This window comes from Enhydra lutris, unplaced genomic scaffold (assembly GCF_002288905.1).
Source record: "Enhydra lutris kenyoni isolate GAN:26980312 unplaced genomic scaffold, ASM228890v2 scaffoldscaffold13, whole genome shotgun sequence".
In the NCBI taxonomy this organism is placed as follows: Eukaryota; Metazoa; Chordata; class Mammalia; order Carnivora; family Mustelidae; genus Enhydra; species Enhydra lutris.
In genome coordinates this window covers 33,843,413-33,865,011 of record NW_019154097.1, presented here as the reverse complement: position 1 = coordinate 33,865,011, position 21,599 = coordinate 33,843,413, and positions in this window count along the sequence as shown.

Below are 21,599 nucleotides of genomic sequence, written 5' to 3'. Positions count from 1 at the left end.
TGTTCAGCTATTTCTTACCAAAGAGGAGGTGAAGGTCAGAGATCTTAGGTGCTTGTCATGGGTCTGTAGCTGGAACCCAAAGCCGGCCTTGCTGGACACCACAGTTTGAACTCAGTTTTAACTAAGTGCCGTGAGCCACTTCCACTGGTGGACTCAAGAAACCACCAGCAAGGAGTAAAAACTCCAGTCTAGCCAATAGGCTGCCTCGGGCAATGTACCCATTTTACAGATAAGCCCACAGGGGCTCTGCTTTGGAGACTCGCCCAAGGCCTTGTTGCTAAAGAGTGGAGTCTATACGAAAAAGGAAATCTTAGCCTATGGGAGCTGGAAGGGGTCTTGGAGCTCTTCTGATCCAAAACTCATTTTCCAGACAGGGAAACTGGCCCAAAGAGGACCCAGGTCTGCCCACACATTGAAGCATCATCTTGGGCTACACGCCCTCGGCAAGGAAGCAATGACCCTGAACCTGTGAGTTTCATGGAGCATTTGAGAGGAAATGGAAGGTGGACTGGGGAGAACAATGAAATAAAAGGGACCAGGTTCTCCTCCAGGAGCCCAAGAGAGAACTCCCTTGACTCTGGCCAAAATTTCACGCTGGAATTCTCCAAGGGAGGGAGGAGGGAGGGTGTGGGGGAGGGGAAGAATGCAGCCTGAATGAGCCAAGGTCACAGCCTTTTTCTGGGTCTTCCCAAGTCCCAGAGCCGGCTTGCCCTCCCTGGCCCAATGGAGAGTGTAGTGGGGGCAGGGCGGAGGAATGGAGGGGCTCTGGGGCCCTTGGGAATGAGGGCTTCCGTCGGAGTCCCTTGAAAACCTGGAGAGAAGAATCTTTGCGCACCATTTCTCCCTCCCCTCCAGCAACCTAGAGGTGCTTGGCAGAGCCCCCCCACCCCACCCCCCGCCACACAAAGCTCCTCACTTTTGCACCTAAAAAATCTGGGTGCTGCTCACCTCTCTAGGTCCTCGGATCCAGAAGCTGGGAGGCCAACAGTGTGTAATGCTAACAGTGAGTGATCGGGAACCTCACGTTCTGACCTCCTTCACTTTACCGAGATACATATGCGGCTCCTGGCTGGTGCAGGCAGCCCCGTGCAGGGACTGGGGTGCGACTACGAGTAAGGGGGACCCGTGCCAGCCCTCATGGAGCTCCCGGTGCAAGTTTCACGTCTCAGCCAGAAGAGTCTCTGAGCGCCTTATTCACACCAGAGTGTGATTTTTCTGGAAGGAGGAAGGAGGAAAGAATGGGTGTGGAGAGAGGCGGGGTCACACCAGGACACTAATTTTCATGTACACTTTCAGCGAATTTAATCTTCTTGGATCTAGCACCCCTATGAATACAAATGTCTTAAAATACCACTAACAGAATAATAACACTTGTCCCTTTCAGCGGGCCGTTCACCCAAGCATCTCCAATGCTCTGTGAACATTAATTAATTAAGCCCAGATTAAATAGTTATCATTGACTGAAAATATATTTACTGCACACAGGCAACCAGCTACCGGGTTACTGATGTGACTTAACCCCTGTTGTCACTGCGCTTGAAATATACAACCCGAGGGCATTAGAAGCTTGGGTGTGTTCACACCCTGGCGGTGTGCAGGGAGGAGCTAGGGAAACTGTCTGCTGGGTCCATCGATTCTAAGCAGTCTGAATGGGCCTCAGATCTTGTCCATTCTCTGTGCTACTGCTTCCTTCCAGGAGTTTTCTTCCATGCTAGGAGCTGACTCAGGCTGATCATGCCTGCCAGACTCTTCCAGAAGAAAGGTTCTAGGTCCCAGTAGCCTGGTTACCATTCCCACCACGTAAGTTTTACCTGTTCCTTTATCTTTTATTTATTTATTTTTTTGAGAGAGAGAGAGAGAGAGAGAGCACTTGGGGAGGGGAAGAAGGAGAGGGAGAGAATCCCAAGCAGGCTCCCTGTGCAGAGCAGAGCCGGATGCAGGATTGGATCCCAAGTCCCTGAGCTCACGACCTCATGGGCAGGATGCTTAACCGACTGAGCCACCCAGGTGCCCCGAAGCTTCTATTTCTTGAAATTTACCATGACACTGGGGCACCTCCATTTGGGTTACACCAATGACAGAAACCCAGCTCAGTTTGCTTAGGAAAAAAGGAGAACTTATGAGCTCGTGTGAGAGACCAGACAGCAACAAGAGTAGGAGTGGAGCAGACCTTAGTGAGGACTGGGACAAGGGAGTCAATTTCTTCCAGGTCTCTGGCTACTCTTGCCCTCCTGCTTTTGCCTGTGAAGAATAGCTCATTGCACAGGGGGTTTGGGGGGAGGTGGAGAGGGGTGTTTTTTTTTTTTTTTAAGATTTTATTTATTTATTTGACAGAGAGAAATCACAAGTAGGCAGAGAGGCAGGCAGAGAGAGAGGAGGAAGCAGGCTCCCTGCTGAGCAGAAAGCCCGATGCGGGGCTCGAACCCAGGACCTGGGATCATGACCCGAGCTGAAGGCAGCGGCTCAACCCACTGAGCCACCCAGGCGCCCCAAGAGAGGGGTGGTTTTTAAAACACTGATTTATTTTCTTTCAGGCCCTTGATTTTTTTATTTTTTTTTTTTTTTTTTTGAGTAAAGTTGGATCATCTATGTTTTTCTAGAAATTCTCTATTTCATATATTTTCATATATAGCAACATAAAGTTGCTCATGGTATTCTCTTATGAGTCTTAAAACTTCAACAGTATCTGTAGTTCTACCTTCCTTTCATTCTTAATATTAGGTATTTGTGCCTTTCTTCTTTTCCTTGATTAATCCTGCTAGATGGTTGTCCATTTTATTGTCTTTTCAAAGAACATTTGAAACATTTGTTGATCATTTTTGTGATTGTTGATGTCCTTTTCATTTATGCTCTTATCTTTACTGTTTATTTCCTTCCAGTTCTTTTTTTTATGCTTCTCTAGTTAGTTGAAAGCTTTACTCATGTATGTTTAAGTCGTTCCTGTTTTAGAGTAAATGCACTTAAGACTATATATTTCTCTATAAATGTCAGTTTAGGTCCAATCTCCAAATTTAATTTTGCATTTATCTTTTTATCCTCAGTACCATATATTTCATAATTCCCATTGTGATTTCTGTTGATGTCTTTGAGGGGACTCAGTAAATAACTTCTCTTTTTCTCTCCCAGATTCTGAACTGAGAGATAAGATAAGGGTGGGGGGCAGGGGAGAAACATCTCTCTCTCTCTCTTTTTTTAAACTGTTTAAGATGGGGCTCCTGGCTGACTCAGTCAGTAGGTCAGATCACCTTGATCTCAGGATTTTTTTTTTTTTAAGATTTTATTTATTTGACAGAGAACACAAGTAGGCAGAGAGGCAGGCAGAGAGAGAGAGAGAGGAAGGGAAGCAGGCTCCCTGCTGAGCAGAGAGCCGGATGCGGGGCTTGACCCCAGGACCCTGAGATCATGACCTGAGCCACCCAGGTGCCCCTTGATCTCAGGATCTTGAGTTCAAGCCCCACCTTGGGCATGGAGCCTACTAAAAAAAAGCAAAACAAAAACCTGTTAAAGGTTAGGTTGGAGGATGAGGGTATGTGTGATAGCTGAATGGGTGTCCCAACACTGAAAATGGGGATTTGGCGGCCTTCACACCTAGTAACTGTGATGCTGTGCCCCCCGCCCCCCTGGAAGAGAGAATGACCTAGGCCTGCAGGCAGGTCCTTCAGAGAAGGGAAGCTGGCCCGTGGAGCAGCCCACTTTATCTTCCCCACACTGACCAATCAGCTGTCACTTCCTCCTCTGGGCAGGGAGTCTCAGAGTGTTACACTCATTCTGCTCCCTCCACACAGAAGGAAAGGTCAGGACAGGAAAGAAACGTTCCTGCAACCGTTTCACGATGAACCCATGAGATCACTGGGAGTGTGCTTTCCGGTTTTCAAAGATACAGATGTTGTTGTTTTAAATCTGCCTATCCTGTTGTTGCTGACTTGTAATTTTGCTGCATCATGGATAGAGAATGGGGTCTGCTTTACATCCGCTCCAAAATTCCTTTCCGCTTTCGTGATGACCCAACACAAGTCCGTTTTTAGAAATGTGCACGTTGTGCCTGACAGTCACGTGGTGTGGGAGTCTGCTAGGGGGTGGGGGGTCCGAGCTCTCACACACTGGAGGGCTCCAAAGACAGAGATTCACTGTTTCTCAGTTCTGGAGGCTGGAAGTCCAAGATCGAGGTGTCTGCAGGAGTGGTTTCTTCGGAGGCCAATGTCCTGGACTTGCTTCTCACTGTGTCTTCATACCCTCTCTCCCTCATCCCCGGTGTCTCTCTCTGTGTCCAGATTTCCTCTGCTTATAAGGACACCAACCGGACTGGAGGAGCGCCCCCCCCCCCAAGGTTTCATCTTAACTCACTCACTTTTTAAAAAAAGATTTTATTTATTTGACAGAAAGAAACATAGTGAGAGAGGGAACACAAGCAAGGGGGAGCAGAAGAGGGAGAAGCAGGCTTCCTGCTGAGCAGGGAGCCCGATGCGGGGCTCAGTCCCAGGGTCCTGGGACCATGACCTGAGCTGAAGGCAGATGCTTACCGACTGAGCCACCCAGGTGCCCCAACTCAGTCACTTCTGTAAAGGCTCTGCCTCCAAGTCCAGTTACATTCTCAGGTACTAGGGGTTAGGACTTCAACATAAGATTGGGGGAGGGGCACGATTCAGCCCCAAACATGTGCATTCGTGGTTGGGAGAGACGCACAGACTCATGCAGGCTCCTGTATGGACGCACCCATTGGACTTGTTAATTCTATCGTTCACGTCTTTCATAGATCGTGTAAATTTTCTCTGCTTGCTCTGTTAGTTTCTGGGGAGTGCCCAAATGCCCATTTCTTTTGTGGATTTCTCCACTTTTTAAAGCAAATCTTCTAGTTTTTGCTTTACTTATTTTCAGGCTGTGCAGTGAGGTCTAGAAAACAGAATTCGTGTTGCATCTTTTTTGTTGGGTTGTTGCTTCAGTCATTCTATGGGGTCTCTCCTTATCTCTTTTTTTTAAAAATATTTTATTTATTCATTTGACAGACAGAGATTACAAGTAGACAGAGAGGCAGACAGAGAGAGAGAGGGAGGGGGAAGCAGGCTCTCTGCTGAGCAGAGAGCCCGATGCGGGGCTCGATCCCAGAACTCCGAGATCATGACCTGAGCCGAAGGCAGAGGCTTTAACCCACTGAGCCACCCAGGCGCCCCCCCCCCTTATCTCTTATCTTTAGTTGGCCTTAGGTGTATGTTGCCTGATATTAATATTTACTATATCAGCTTTTCTTTTTACACACATATGCCTGGTGTGTCTTTTCTCTTTATTTTCCACCTTTCTCTTTTCTTTTGCTTCAGAGGGTGTCTCCTAACCAGCATAATATTGTATTCTGTTTAGTTTGTTTTGCTCCAGTATGACAGTCTCTGTCTTTTAAGAGACAAATAAAATCAATTTACATTTATAATGATTGTTGATATATTTAGACTTACTTCTACCATTTTATTCTGTTGTCCTATTCACCCCATCTTCTAAAATTATGTCTTATGTTCTGTTGTCTGTTAAATCTCTACTCTCCTTTTTTCTTTGATAGTTTGGAAAGTACAGATGTGTTTCTGTTGTTTCACTTGTTGCTCTTAAAATTTTTGTTTGTTTTTTAGGATTTTATTTTATTTTTTAAAATTTTAAATAATTTTTACCTTCTTTTCTCAAAGATTTTATTTATTTAATGAGAGAGCGAGAGCACGTGAGCCTGAGTGGGGGGCAGAGGCAGAGCAAGAGAGAGAAACAGGCTACCCACTGAGCAGGGAGCCCAATGTGGGGCTCCATCTCACGACCCCAGGAACATGACCTCAGCCAAAGGCAGATGCTTAGCCCACTGAGCCAAACAGATGCCCCTATATATTTATTTATTTTATTATTTTTAGATTTTATTTATTTATTTGACAGAGAGAGAGATCACAAGTAGGCAGAGAGGCAGGCAGAGAAAGAGGGAGAAGCAGGCTCCCTGCTGAGCAGAAATCCCGATGTGGGGCTCGATCCCAGGACCCTGAGATCATGACCTGAGCCAAAGGCAGAGGCTTAACCCTCTGAGCCATCCAGGCGCCCCCCCCCCATATTTATTTTTAAGATATTTTATTTTTAGTAATCTCTACACCCAGTGTGGGGCTTGAACTCACAATCCTGAGATCAAGAGTCACACGCTGTACTGACTGAGCCAGCCAGATACCCCAACTTGCCCTTAAATTTTTAATATTGATACCTAGAAATTTCTTTTCTTAACAATGTCTAAAGCAGCGCTGTCCAATAGGAAAATAATGTGAGTCACACATATTATTTTAAGTTTTCCAGTAGCCATATTAAAAAACAAAAAGAGGGGCACCTGGGTGTCTCAGTTGGTTAAGCTTCTAACTCTTGATTTTGGCTCAGGTCATGATTTCAGGATTCGTGGGATTGCGCCCCACCCGGGGCTCTTGTGCTAGGTGTGGAACTTGCTTGAAGTTCTCTCTCTCCCTCTCCTTCCGCCTCTCACCAATACCCCGTTCATGTGTGCGCACGCACAGGGGTGCACTCCTGGGCTCTCTCTCTCAAAAAAAAAAAAAAAAAAGGCATAAAGTAAAAGGTGGAAATAATTTTAGTAATATGTTTAATTTAACATTATACATCAAAAATAGTATTTCAAAATGTGATCAGTATAGCATTATTAATGAAACACGTATTTTCAGTGCTAAATCTTGAAATGTAGCATGTATGTTACACGTAACAGCCCATCTCAACTGGGACCGTGTGTATTTCAAGTGCTTAGTAGCCATGTGTGGCTGGTGGCTGCCCGGTTGGACACTGCACGTCTAAGATATCCAGCTCCTCTGTTCTCCTCCTGGAGAAGACAGCCCTAGAGCCTCCCTTCGGTGTGTGCCAAATGCCTCCTCCCCTCTGCCTTGTTATTTTGTTCTTTTAAAATATCAGTTTTATTGATATATAATTTACATATAATACTCATGCAATTTTGATGCGTTTTGAGACGCGGCTATACCCGGTAAAGCGACACAGGAGGGAAGATCCGGAACCACTGATTTTTGCTCTCGCTCTGGATTAGGTTTGCCTTCCCCCAAAATTCACATAAACGGACTCACGCGGTATGTGCTGTTTGTATCTGGCTTCTTTCCCTCACCCTGACGTTCTCGAGACTCAGCCAGGTTATGGCACGTGGCAGTGGCTTGTTACTTTGCTCCTTGTGTTGCAGCGTGGTGTCCCACGGTGTGGACGTGCCTCTGTTTGTCTCGCATTCGCTCATCGGAGGCCGTTGGGGTTCTTTCCATTTAGGTTGGGGCTGTCCGTGAATCAGGCTGCTGTGAACATTTGCGTCTGAGTCTTTGGGTGGACACAGGTTTTCATTTCTCTTGGATAAATAAACACCTGAAAGTGGACTGGCTGCGTTGTAGGGTAGTTCTGTTTAACTTGGTGAGAAACTGCCAAATGGTTTCCCCAAGGGTTATGTCCCTTTCTGTATTGTCAGAGAGTTTTAACTCTTCCGTATCCTCTCTGATGCTTGGTATGGTCAGTCTTTTTATTTTTTGTTTATTTATGTATTTATTTTTATTTTTATTTTTTATAGACTTTATCTGGGGCACCTAGGTGGCTCAGTGAGTTAAGCCTCTGCCTTTGGCTCAGGTCATGATCTCAGGGTCCTGAGATCGAGCCCCACATCACGCTCTCTGCTCAGCAGGGAGACTGCTTCCCCCTCTTTCTCTTTCTGCCTCTCTGCCTACTTGTGATCTCTCTCTCTGTCAACTAAATAAATAAAATCTTTTAAAAAACAAACAAACAAAACAACAACAAAAAAAGATTTTATCTATTTATTAGAGAGAGAGAGTGATCACAAGTTGTGGGGAGACAGAGGGAGAGGGAGAAGCACACTCCCTACTGAGTAGGGAGCCCGATGAGGGACTCAATCCCAGGACCCTGAGATCATGACCTGAGCCAAAGACAGACCCTTCACCGATGGAGCCCCCCAGGCTCCCCTGGTCAGCCTTCTTTAAATTTAGCCTCTCCAGTAGGTGTGAAGTGCTAGTTCATTGTGGTTTTAAATTTACCTTTCCCTGATGGCTAGGGAAGTTGAGCATTTTTTCATGCGGATGAAAAAAATATACATATTCTCGTATTGGATGAAAGAATACACATGGAGAAATCTGCATATCTTCTTCTGTGAAATATCTGTTCACATCTATTTTTTATTTTATTTTATTTATTTATTTGAGAGAGAGAAGCACAGCGAGAGAGGGAACACAAGCAAGGGGAGTGGGAGAGGGGAGAAACAGTCTTCCCTGTTGAGCAGAGTGCCCGATGCGGGGCTCGATCCCAGGACCCTGGGATCATGACCTGAGCTGAAGGCAGAGGCTTAACAACTGAGCCACCCAGGCGCTCCTCTGTTCACATCTTTTGATTGAGTTATTCGCCTTTTTTCTTACTGAGCACAGACAGCGGTTCCTTAAGTACTTCAGATCCCAGCCTGGTCAGGTGTTTATGTTGTGAATATTTCCCCCCAGTCTGGGGCTTGTCTCTTTGTTTTCTCAGGGGTGTCTTTGAAGAGTGAAAGTTTAAAAATTTTCTCCCTTCCTGCGTATGCTTTCATGTTTTTAAGAAGTCTGCAGTCCCCAAGATGGCGAAGATTTTTCTCCTATATTTTTGTCTAACCGTTTCCTTGTTTTGCCTTTTAAATTTAGACCTATGACCCATTTCGACTTAGGTTTTGTGTAAGGTGTGAGGTGGGAGTGGAGACTCCTTATTTTTCCAGGTGGACATCCCGTGATGCATACCAGGTGCTGAAAGGTGTCTTCCCTGTTGTCTTATGCTGACGCCTTCGCTGATATCGATCAACAGTGTGTGTGTGGGTCTGTTTCTGGAATCCCTGTTCTGCTCCAGTGACCTCTTTGTCTGACCTGAGACCAACATCCCATTGACCTGATTACTGTAGCATCTTCATAAGTCTTGAAATAAATTCTTTGTTATTTTTATCAGGAATTTCTTTCTTTCTCTTTTTAAAAGATTGTATTTATTTGAGAGAGAGTAAGAGAGAGAGCATGAGCTGTGGGGAGGGGCAGAGGGAGAGGGAAAAGCAGACTCCCCGCCCTCCCCCGCCACCAAGCAGGGAGCCCGACATGGGGCTCGATCCCAGGACCCCAAGATCATGACCTGAGCTGAAGGCAGACACTTAACCCACTGAGCTACCTAGGCACCTCTATTATCTGAAATTTCAATGCCACCTTTTTAGGTTATTATTATTATTATTATTATTATTTATTCATGAGAGAGATAGAATGGGCACAAGCAGGAGGGGCAGAAGGAAAGGGAGAGAGAATCTCAAGCAGGCTCCACACTGAGTGCCGAGCCTGATGCAGGGCTTGGTCCCACCACCCTGAGATCACAATGTATCTGCTAAATCGGACTTGACAGAGCTCAGCTTACCAGCCTAGTCCTTAACGCTGCCACTTGCTCTGTCTTCCATCTTCATGGAAGTGTCACTCTTTACTTGCTCTGTCCCAGATGGACTCTTTTGAGTTTAGATGGACGTTTCATTCTCTTGCAGACACGTGGCAGTGAGTGAGTGTGTGTCAGTTTCAAATTGTGCACATCATCCCTTCAAAGGAACTCATCGGGATGCCTGGGTGGCTCAGTCGGGTAAGCATCTGCCTTTAGCTCAGGTCATGATCCCAGGGTCTGGGGATTGAGTCCCACATCAGGCTCCCCACTCAGAGGAGAACTTGCTTCTCCCTCCGCCTGCCACTCCCCCTGTTTGTGCACGCTCTCTCTCTCTCTCTCTGACCAATAAATAAATAAAATCTTAACAAAACAAAACAACTTATTGCAGGCTTTTTTGGGGGGGGTGGAAATATTTATTTCCTTCTCGATTTAATTATATTTTTTAATGTAAAAAAAAAGTTTAGTTAGGATTAGATGGCTTTTCTAGGCAATGATTGTGGTGGGAGTTGCCGGTTGTTCCCCCATATCCGTTCTCTCTATTTGCAATGTGATAGAATTTGTCTCAGGGTGAAGGAATACATTTCTCAGCCTCTCTTGGAAGTAGCTGTGGGCTAGGGGATGCAAGGAGGAATAGCAGGTGTGCAATTTATAGATTATGCTCTTAAAGGGAAACCGCTTTGACCAGGAAGTAGACGCAATGGTCAGCAATCTTGAATTCTGGGTACAGGAGCACCACAGGGATTATGAAGCAGCAAAGCAGAAGGAGCCTGGGTCCCTGACAACTTGAAGCTGGGATGTGAGCTACTCCCATCCATACTGTTACTTAGGGAGAGATAAAATTCTCTTGGTGAGCCACTAGTATCTTAGATCTTGGTCGGATCAGCCAACCCTGTATCCTAATACAGTAAATAGATTTACTAATATCATTGACAATCTTATTTGTTCCCTGTTGTTTTCTGATACTCTTTCCCTTTTGGTTTATATTTCTTCTTGCAGAGAACATCCCTTAGGCGTTTTTTTTCACCAAAGTTTGGCGGATGAAAAATTTTGGGATTTTGGAAGTTGGAGTTGTTTTCATTTTCATTCTTTAGTGACAGTTTAGCTAGGTATATTACTCTAAGTTCATCATTAATTTTCCTCAATACCCTGAAAGTATTATTCTATTCTATTCTTGCCTCTTTTGTGGTTGAGATTTCTCCTACTGGCTTATATATCATTTCTTTTTTGGATAACCTCTTTTCCCTTTTAGGCCTGCTTTTAATATTTTCTCATCTTTGATATTCTGAATTACAAGGTATCTTGGTGGAATTTTTATTTTTATTTATGTAGCGTGGCCTTTGTTGGTCTTTATTTGGGCAGGGGGGATCTCTCTCTGTATCTCGTTGAGGGTTTTTGCTGTATCTTGAGCTGTTATGTCAGTAGTTATCACGTTGTTTATACCCTTTTGTTCTTGATTCATATCTGCTTATTTATATGTTTTATTTATTTATTTATTTCGGTTTTTCCTCTCCTTATTTTTTTGAGGATTTTAAGCATGTTTATTTCAAAGCATTTCTTAAAGGGCTCCACCATTTGAGTTCTTTTTTAAGTTCTGTTTATTTAAGTAATCTTTACACCCAACGTGGGACTTGAACCCACAAGCCCAAGATCGAGAGTCATATGCTCCGACTGAGTCAGCCAGGTGCCCTCTACCATTTGAATTTTGACAGTAGTGACTTATCTCCCAAATGTTGAGTTTGTTGCCTGTTGTGCTGATCTGACTCTTAAGGTGCTCTGCCCCCCACCCTTGTAATGCTCTCTGGCATTCATGCCTTTATGTAACCCCCTCTCTTTGAGTGTAGCCAGTACCTGTGACTTACTTCTAGTTGATGGAATATGGCAAAAATGATGGAGTGTTACTCCTGTGATTACATTGTTACAGAAGACTCTGTCTTGCTAGTAGCCTTGCTGTAGAGATTGTGCCTGCTGGACTGACGAAACATGTGGTTTTGTTGGGGAAGGAATAGTAGGCAAGAACTGTGGCAAGGGATTATGGGAAGTCTGTAGATGGCCTCTAGAAACTGAAGGTGGCTTCCAGACAACAGCCAGCAAGAAGCCAGGGTCCTTAGTCCCACAACTGCCACGAAATGAACACTTCTAACAACCTGAGTGAATTCGGAAGTGGATTCTTCCCCAGTCAATCCTCCGATGAGAACACAGCCTGGGGCGCCTGCATGGCTCAGGTGGTTATGCCACTGCCTTTGGCTCAGGTCGTGATCCCGGACTCCTGGGATCGAGTCCAGCACCAGGCTCCCAGCTCTGTGGGGGAGTCTGCTTCTCCCTCTGACCTTCTCCCCTCTCATGCTCTCTCTCAAATAAATAAAATCTTAAAAAAAAAAAAAAAAGAAGAACACAGCCTAATTGACACTTTGCAGGCATGTGAGACCCTAAACATGGGGAAAAGTTATGCTCTGCCTAGACTTCGGACTCACATATACTGTGTGTTGATGTTAAACATGTTATTTCATCCCATTAGATTTGTAACCATTTGTTAGAAGACTAGAGGACTGATGACACATGGCCCTATATTTGATCTATAGCTTCAGAAATTCTGTCTTCAGTGAGGCTCTTGGAACTTATGAACACTGTATGGGATAGTCCACCAAAATGTGAACAGTAGTTACACATGGGTGGGAGAATATAGGTTATTTTTATTCTCTTCTATGCATTTTGGTATTTACCACATTTTAAAATGTGACATCTATATGAAATAACCAAAACCGTTTAAACATTTTATTAAAGACTAACAACATACTCATAGAAAATAGCACAAATCTTATGTTCAGTTTAATGATTTTTTTACAAAGTGAACATATTTTCTGTAATTGCAATCCAGGACAAGAATTAGAATGTTAGTAGCATCCCAGAAGACTTTTCTCTGGTTTCCCAGTTAGTAACTCCAAAAAGATAATTATTAGTCTAACTTTTATTACCATTACCTTTTTTAAAAATATATTTTATTTATTTATTTGACAGAAATCACAAGTAGGCAGAGAGACAGGCAGACAGAGAGGGGGAAGCAGGCTCCCCGTTGAGCAGAGAGCCTGATGTAGGGCTCGATCCCAGGACCCTGGGATCATGACCTGAGCTGAAGGCAGAGGCTTTAACCCACTGAGCCACCCAGGTGCCCCATACCATTACCTTTTTTAAAAACGATTTTATTTATTTCTTTGACAGCCAGGGATCTGTGGGCAGAGAGGCAGGCAGAGAGAGAAGGGAAAGCAGACTCCCTGCTGAGCAGAGAGCCCGATGTGGGGCTCGATCCCAAGACCCTGAGATCATGAACTGAGCCAAAGACAGATGCTTAACCCACTGAGCTACCCAGGTGCCCCTACCATTACCTTTTATAAGTGATATTCAGTATATTCATTTGTGTCTGACTTCTCTCTTTCTCTTTCTCTTTCTCTCTCTCTGTAAAGTAGGCTCCATGCTCATAGTGGGGCTTGAACTCAGGACCCCAAAGTTAAAAGTCATATGCCCTACTTACCGAGCCAGCCATGTGCCCATGTGTCCGATTTCTCTTATTCAACATTATGTTTGTGAATTTCATAATGTCTTTTGTAACAATAGTTTGATTATTCTTTTTTTTAAAGATTTTATTTATTTATTTGACAGAGAGAGAGACAGAGCAAGAGAGAGAACACAAGCAGGGTGAGTGGGAGACGGAGAAGCAGGCTTACTGCTGAGCAGGGAGCCCGATGCAGGGCTCGATCCCAGGACCCTGGGATCATGACCTGAGCCAAAGGCAGACGCTTAATGACTGAACCACTCAGGCACCCCTAATTTGATCATTCTTTTTTTTTTTTTTAAGATTTTATTTGTTTATTTGACACAGAGAGAGAGAGAGATCAGGCAGAGAGGCAGGCAGAGAGAAAGGAGGAAGCAGGCTCTCTGCTGAGCAGAAAGCCCGATGCGGGGCTCGATCCCAGGACGCTGAGACCATGACCCGAGCCGAAGGCAGAGGCTTAACCCACTGAGCCACCCAGGCGCCCCTAATTTGATCATTCTTAACATTGGTTCATATTCCAATGCATGAATATGCCATAATTTGGCTATATATTCTACTGTTGATGAAAGTTCAGGACTTCCAATAAAGCAAGAAAAATAAATTTAAAGTATAACAACTAGAAATAAAGAACAAACTGTCACTATCCATAGACATGGTACTGATAGAAGATCCATACAAATTAGTAAATAAATGATTAAAGAATTAATAAGTGAATTTAACAAATTCCCTGGATAAAATGTCCACACTAATTACAGTAGCTTTATAGAAGATCTTGAAAACTAGTGTGAGTCCTGAAACTTTGTTCTTTTTTGAAGTTGTTTTTCTTATTTGAGTTCCTTTGCCTTTTCATGTAAATTTAAGAATGAACTTGTTGGCTTTTACCAAAAAGCCCATAAAGATTTTATTTGGAATTAGATTGAATCTATACATCACTTTGGTGATAACAGCTTAACAAAATTGAGGCCTCCAACCCATGAACATGGTATAGCTCTCCATTAATTGAGATGTTTTAAAATTTCTTTCATTCGTATTCAGCATACAGATATACCCAAGTATTCCCCACCCCGCCCCATGGCTATTTCTTTTTTTTAAAAGATAGATAGATAGTTAGATAGATAGATAGATTTATTTATTTATTTATTTATTTGAGGTGGGGAGGGGCAAAGGGAGAGACAGTCTTTTTTTTTTAAATTTTTTTAAAGATTTTATTTATTTGACACAGAGAGAAATCACAAGTAGGCAGAGAGGCAGGCAGAGAGAGAGAGGGGAGGAAGCAGGCTCCATGTGGAGCAGAGAGCCCGACGCGGGGTTCGATCCCAGGACCCTGGGATCATGACCTGAGCTGAAGGCAGAGGCTTTAACCCACTGAGCCACCCAGGCGCCCCAAAGGGAGAGAGAGTCTTAAGCGGACTCTGCACTGAGTATGGAGACTGATGTGGGGTTCTCATGACTGAGATTATGGCCTTAGCTGAAACCAAGAGTCAGATGCTCAACCAGCTGTGCCACCCGGGCACCCCTCCAATATTATTTCTTAAATCCCATTTCCAATTATTAATTATGAGTATATAAGAATACACTTTTTAACTGGCTTATGTAATCTTGCTAAACATATTAGTTCTATGGGATTTTTTACTTGGGCAATTATTTATGTGCGAATAGAAGCAGATTTCTTTCTTTCTTTCCAAGCTATATGTCTTGTTTTCTTGTCTTATTGCACTGGCTGTTGAATAAGAGTAGTGAGGGGAGACATTATTGTTCCTGACCTTAAGGAGAAAACATTCAGTCTTTCCCAATTAAGCATGATGTGTGAATAACCCAACACCAGGTCCTAACCAAAGGTTTGGTTTCTGGGGCCTCAGTAAGCAGAACTCAGGTGGAAGTCAAGTGCCACTGATGCTTGAGGGAATACAACCCATGGAAAGCTGGAGCGAGAGAAAAGGAAGGGAGAGAGACCCAGTATGAAGGTACATAAATGTGCTGGCCACTTGTTGATGTTAATTGCAACTGATTGAACTTGTGGCACTGACTTGCACACACCTGTGCACTGAGTGGATCCCATGGCAGTTCAAGCACAAGCAGCCACAGGGAGAACCATGGGGTCAAGAGGTATAAACGCTAGCAGGTTGTGCCCGTGTGGAGTTGATTTTTTAAAAGTATTCTACTTATTTATTTATTTAGAGAATGTGAACAGGGGTGGGTGGGTGGCAAGAGAGGCAGAGGAAGAGAATCTTTTTTTTTAAAGATTTTATTCATTTATTTGACACAGAGAGAGAGCACAAGTAGAGGGAGTGGCAGGCAGAGGGAGAGGGAGAGGCAGGCTCCCGCTGAGCAGGAAGCCGATATGGGACTCAATCCTAGGACTGTGGGATCACGACCTGAGTTGAAGGCAGCCGTTTAACTGACTGAGCTACCCAGGCACCCCAGAAGAGAGAATCTCAAGCAGGTTCCACGCCCAGCACAGAACCCAGCACAGGGCTCGATCTCACAACCCTGAGATCATGGCCTGAGCTGAAATCAAGAGTTCGATGCTTAACGGACTGAGCCCCCCAGGTGCACCATTTCTGAAAATGGTTTTACTCTACTGTCACTATTAATTAATAGTTTATCTGGGTATAGAACTTCAAGTTTGAAATATATTTTTCTCAGGATTTTAAAGGCATTAGCTCCATTTTGATCTAATTTCAGTGGCGCTGTAAGGAGCGTGGTGCCATTCTGATTCTTGAGGCTTTGTGTAAAGCCTAACTTTTTGCTCTCTGAGAGCTTATGTGATTTTTCATTTATTCTTAGTGATCTGAAATTGCACAACGATGTGTCTTCTGTGTGCAAATGTTCTCATCCACTTGGTTGGATACTTAGTGGGCCTGGATACTTAGTTTCCAACTGGAAACTCATGTCATTTAATTCAGACATTTACTTTAATAACTTATTTGATGAATACGATTCTCTTCTATTTCCTCTGTTCTTTCTGGGACTCCTCTTATTTGGATGTTTGATCTCCCAGGCTGATTCTTTAATTTTCCTATCTTTTCTCTCATTTGTGCTTTTCCTCTGCTTTCTGGGTTATTGCCTCATCTGCAAACTTTTCTTCCAATTCTTTCACTAAGCTTTTCATTTATTCTACCCCCAAGAGGTATTTTTTTGTTCTTAGAATGTTCCTTTTTAATAACATACTGGACTTGTTTCATGTGTGCTATATGTCTCATGTCTTTGATGATACTGGTGTTTTGTTTTTTGTTTTTTTACATTTTTCTTCTCCTAGTCATCATCATCTGTGTTCCCTCCAAAGTTGCTTTTTATCTATTTGTTGTTGTTTGGCTCCGGGTTAGGAGCTCCCCTCCTGGGCCTGGTGATCCTTATCTTCTGCACAGAGAGGTTGCTCGGAAACTCAGAGCTGAGGTTTGGTTTGCCGACCAAAAACTCCACAGGAGGGACGCCTGGGTGGCTCAGTCATTAAGCATCTGCCCTTGGCTCAGGTCATGATCCCGGGTTCCTGGGATCAAGTCCAGCATTGGACTCCCTGCTCAGGAGGAAGCCTGCTTCTCCCTCTCCCACTGCCCCTGCTTGTGTTCCCTCTCTCACTGTCTCTCTCTCTGTCAAATAATTAAATAAAATCTTGAAAAAAAAAAATCCACTGCTGAGTGATCTGACATTGGGAAACTTCTGATGTCCGTGTCTTTAGGTCTTTCCTCCTGGGCTTCTCAGAAATTTCAGTCTCCTGCCCGGAGGTTCATACGAAGCCTGTTTGCCAGTTCGAAGTATGGAGACTCGACGTGAAGACTTTCATTCATTCCCCCATTTTTGGTGAGATGCCCCTGGCCCTAGCTGGGTCCGCTTTTCTTCAGTGCAGAGTCCCTTGGTTTTACCCACTCTGGGGAATAAATCATCTGTCTTCTCTTGCGATTGATGGGGTGTAGTAAGGGCGGTCAGCTTGTGGGATGGGCTCTGGTTTACTAACAGCTTTGTAAACTGTCTTTCAACAAATCCCCTGCTCTTTCCCCCCTGGTGCCAGAAGTACCTGGTACTCGATTTCTGAGCTTCTGAAGAGTTCTAGACTTTCCTCACTGCTGCCTCAGGACTCAGTTCTTCACATCCATTAAGTTGGTTCCCATTCATCGATCTCTTTTCCAATTTCAAAATTACCCCATTTTCTTCGCCACTGCCACATTTGAAGAATTCCTTTTCTGCCATTTTAAAGGAGTTTCAGGAGGGAGCAGCGATACATGCCTGTGTTTGATCTGCTTTCTCTAACCAGAAACCCTGGCTCTTTTTTCATTATATTTAATTCTTTTTTATATTTCTCAGAACTTCTTAGTCATTTTAATCACAGCTGTTTTGTAGTCTCTCTCCTGGATGGATCTATCGTGTGAGGTTGTGGCAGATTTGGGGTTGGGGGAACAGAGGGTGTCCAAACCTACTGTTGGTTTTATCATTGACTTTGTCTTATTACTGCTATGGTTTTGTAATTTTTTCTTTGTGAGCTCATCTGCAGGGACCTTTGTCCGTGCATTGAGCTTGGGTTGAGGTTCAAGGCCCTCTGGTGAGCGTTCACATTTGTTTCTGCCTCGTGCACAGGGCATCTCCAGCCAGGGATCCCTGTGGGTGTTAAGTTCTTGCCTTCTGGGTCTCTGGAACACACTGGGAAGAGTAAATTTAAATCCCAGCCCCCTCGAGGCTAAGTCTCTGGTTCCACATTTCCAGCCTGTGTCCCACCCTAAACCCAGGCTGTGGCAGAAGAGTTTCTTGGTAATTTGTCTGAGCGGAGAGTCGTTTTTTTGGTTTGTTTTTAATCCTCATCTACCTTTTCATTGAGAGTATAATCTGAAGAGGCTGGCTTGGAGGTGGGTCTCATTTACAACTCCCTGCTTTGTGGAGCCCAAAGTCTTATTTCTTGTCCCCATGAGGACTGTAAAATCCAGTCCCCAGGCTGCTGAGACCCACAGCCCTGCACCCCCCCCCCCCCCCTCCCCCCTCCCCCCTGTGCAGCCCAGCAGCCAGCCAGAGCCCTCCTGATTCCTGTTCTGGTTTTCAGCTACGTCTTTGTTTTTATCCCTGGGGAGTTCACTTCCTTTCTTGCAAGCTCAGCCATGCATTTAGAAGGATGTTTGTTAGATTTTAACCACCATCTCCAAGTCGTATTTTGTAGCAGGAGGATTTTCTGCTGGGTAACTCACATTTCTACCAGAAAGGGAGGCCTGTGGTTTTCGTTTGTTTCCAACCTCTTTTGCATCTCTGACTACCCCACAGCAGAGCATCACGAGAGGCCCCCGAATGCTGAGTAAAAGAAATGCCATTGCTGTGTTTTCAACTAATTGGTGATTTTGCCAAAGGACCCAGCAAAACCGAGTGAGGGTTCCTGCGGCCGTCCTGCTGTGCGGAGCAGGAGTCTCAGAGAACATTCAAGACCTAGCCTGGGCTGGGCTCAGCCTACTGTGGGTACCATCTGATGTCCAACCAGACTGCGGGCATCCCTCCCTCTCATGCTTCTCGGACCTTGCTGATTCCACCCTTCACCGGCTGTGCTGTGTCTGCTGGCTTGTGGACGGGCCTGCTGGACCAGACTTGCCCTCTCTGGGCCCCAGGCCCTGTTGTTTTCTCTCTGTGTCTCCAGCATCCTCACGGTCACAGCGTAAACATGCGAGGCGTTGGTAAATGTGTGTCTGATGTGTGAAGGAGCCAGCTAGCGTTCCCCCACAACCAGCCCCGAATGGCAGCCTCGAATTTCATGAAATTAAGGCCGCTGTTACAGGCCCATCACTCAACCCAACCTTAGCCGCCCTTCTGCCTGGCAGCGGAACTATCCTCTGGCATTTTAATAGGGAGGTGGCAAGTCATTTGGGAACAAATGGACTCTAATTAGCCCTCCCAAGAGCTGAGCTGCTCTGTCTGGGCTGTGGGGGGCACGGGGGGGGGGGGGGGACTTGGTCACTGACTCCTCCTCCAACTCTCCCCTCCCCCTCTCCTGGGGGACTGGGGTTCCAATGTTCCCAAGTTTGGAGAGAGATCTCTTTGCACAAGGAAAGCTGAGTGTGTGTTTCCCCAAACCTGTGGGTCCTTTCATAGATGGATGAAATGGTTGCAGCCGCTGACTCACAGTGTTTACGTAGCGCGTTCCCTCTGAGATCTCTGGTGAGGACACACTCTGGAGGGACTTGCCCAAAGTCACACCAGGCCAGGGCTTGCCTGCGCTGTCTAGGGGAGCAGCCGCTAGCCACCTAATCGCCACTGAGCGAGTACTTGAAATGTGGCTGGTCTGAATTTCGATGTGCCTTGAGTGTTAAACCATACCAGATTTCCAAGACTTCGAAGTATGAAAAAAAAATCCCAGTAATAATTGTAATATTTTTGACATGTCACAATCATAATATTTTGGATATATTAGGTTAAATACAAATATTATTGGGATGAATGCCACCAGTTTCTTTTTATTTCGTTTTAATGAAGCTGCCCCAAAATTTTAAATTACCTATGTGGTTTGCATTCATGACTCAAGTCTTATTTCTTTTCTTTTTTTTTTTTTTTAAAGATTTTATTTATTTGACAGAGAAAGACACAGCAAGAGAGGGAACACAAGCAGGGGGAGTGGGAGAGGGAGAAGCAGGCTTCCTGCTGAGCAAGGAGCCAGATGTGGGGCTTGGTCCCAAGACCCCGGATCGTGACCTGAGCTGAAGGCAGATGCCTAATGACTGAGTCACTCAGGCGCCCCTTGAGTCCTATTTCTTTTGGCTGTGAGCAGTGCAGAGGGAGGCCTGGTCTGCTGTATCCTGCACAGAGCAGGAAGCCGAGAATTCTATGCTGAACGAATGAATGAATGAGTGCTTGTTCAACACACTTGGCATTGGCTTATAAATGAAATTGTTTGCTTTGGCCGTGAAGGCGAGCCGCCTCCATCCGTTTTCTACCTTCGCATGAGTAGCCTTTCCATGAGATTGCAGAGCCATGGGTGTGACCAGATTTGGGGAACTGACCCTGTCCTAATTTGGGGTCCCTTGAGAGCAGAGCCTGAGTGACGTGAGCCTAGGAGGCAGGAAAGCAGGGCCGGGCTTGGAGGAAGATCAACGTGGGTATCCTGCCCAGCTGCAGGCAAAGGAGAGACTTTTGCAGCCAGGAACCCTGGCAGCATACGGAATGCCTTCCAGAATTGTCACCCAGAGGATGGGAGGTGGGAACATCTGTCCATTGGCTCCTGTCCTCCATGGCAGGAGGCTGCTAAGGGCACCTTTACTCTCCCACGCTTCTTTTTTTTTTTTTTTTTAAAGAAATTTCTTTTCTTTTCTTTCTTTCTTTCTTTTTTTTTTTAAGATTTTATTTATTTATTTGAGAGAGACAGAGTGAGAACCTGAGCTGAGAGAGGGAGAAGCAGACTCCCTGCTGAGCAGGGAGCCCAACGCGGGGCTCCATCCGAGGACCCTGAAACCATACCCGGAGGTGAAGGCAGAGGCTTAACCAACTGAGCCACCCAGGCGCCCCCTCTCCCACACTTCTGAGCTGTGCTGGTGGCTTCAGGAGGCTTTGGGAAAATACCTTAGGCAGAAAAGCATCTGCTTGAGGTGGCATGCTCGTCAGCACGGGTCAGGACTGTCCACCTCATTGCACCAAAGAAAATTCATAATTACTGCAACAGTAGACAACGATCAGCGGCTGAACGTCAGGGAGGTGCGGAGAATGGGCCACGGATTATGGGCGGTTTCTGGAAAGCCAGGAGACACCTTGTTTGTTTGTTCCTAATGCACTCGTGCATTCATTCAGTTGTCAAACAATACTTCTTGTACACCACCTCTAGGTGAGGTCTGGCTCCCCCCAGAAAGGATGACAGAATGAAAGAGATGGGTAGAAATGTCCTTACATCAACCATGTGGAACCTTTTCTAATTCACAAATTAGGGAAATCACTTGCAAACGTCAATCCCTTCATCTTCACTGCTAACAGGGAACCGAGGCTGGATTGTTGGGTGACAGGACCCAGAGCCTCTGAAGAAGGCTCAGCCTCTTCTTGGTTCAAGCAGGACTTAGAAATTAACTCCCCCGTGGGGTGCGTGGGTGGCTCAGTCGGTTAAGCATCCGACTCATGATATCGGCTTGGGTCATGAGATCAAGCCCCATGTCTCCCAAGCTCAGGGGGGGAGTCTGCCTGGGATTCTGTCTCTCTTCCCCTCTGCTTCTCCCCCTCCCACTTGCACTCTCTTTCTCTCTCAAATAAATAAATAGAATCTTAACAAAAAGGAATGATCTCCCCCACCCATCGTGCTTTCCTGCGTTGGCTCAGCCTGAGGCCCCTGAGTGGCTGCTAGGTGCCAGGCTCTGCCCCAGGCTGGGGGCGTGGTGGAGAGCTAGAGGGAGCCCCTGGGCTCAGGAGCTCACAGTCTAAAGGGAGCAAGGGTGCCACCCTTGCAGAGAATCGGGAGGTAGGCTCCAAGCCCTGAGGGGCAGAGGGAGGGGCTGCATCCTGCTAGGTCTTAGAAAGCGTTTGGGAGGAAGTGCAACCCGACATTCACCCCAAGGCCTCTGGGCCCCAGATGTGAGCTTCTGGCACAGACTGGTCCTGGCTGAACCCCATAACTGGCTGTTTGGCAAAGGACGTTGGCAAACCCAGGCTGACTCTGGGCCATTTGCATATCATTTGC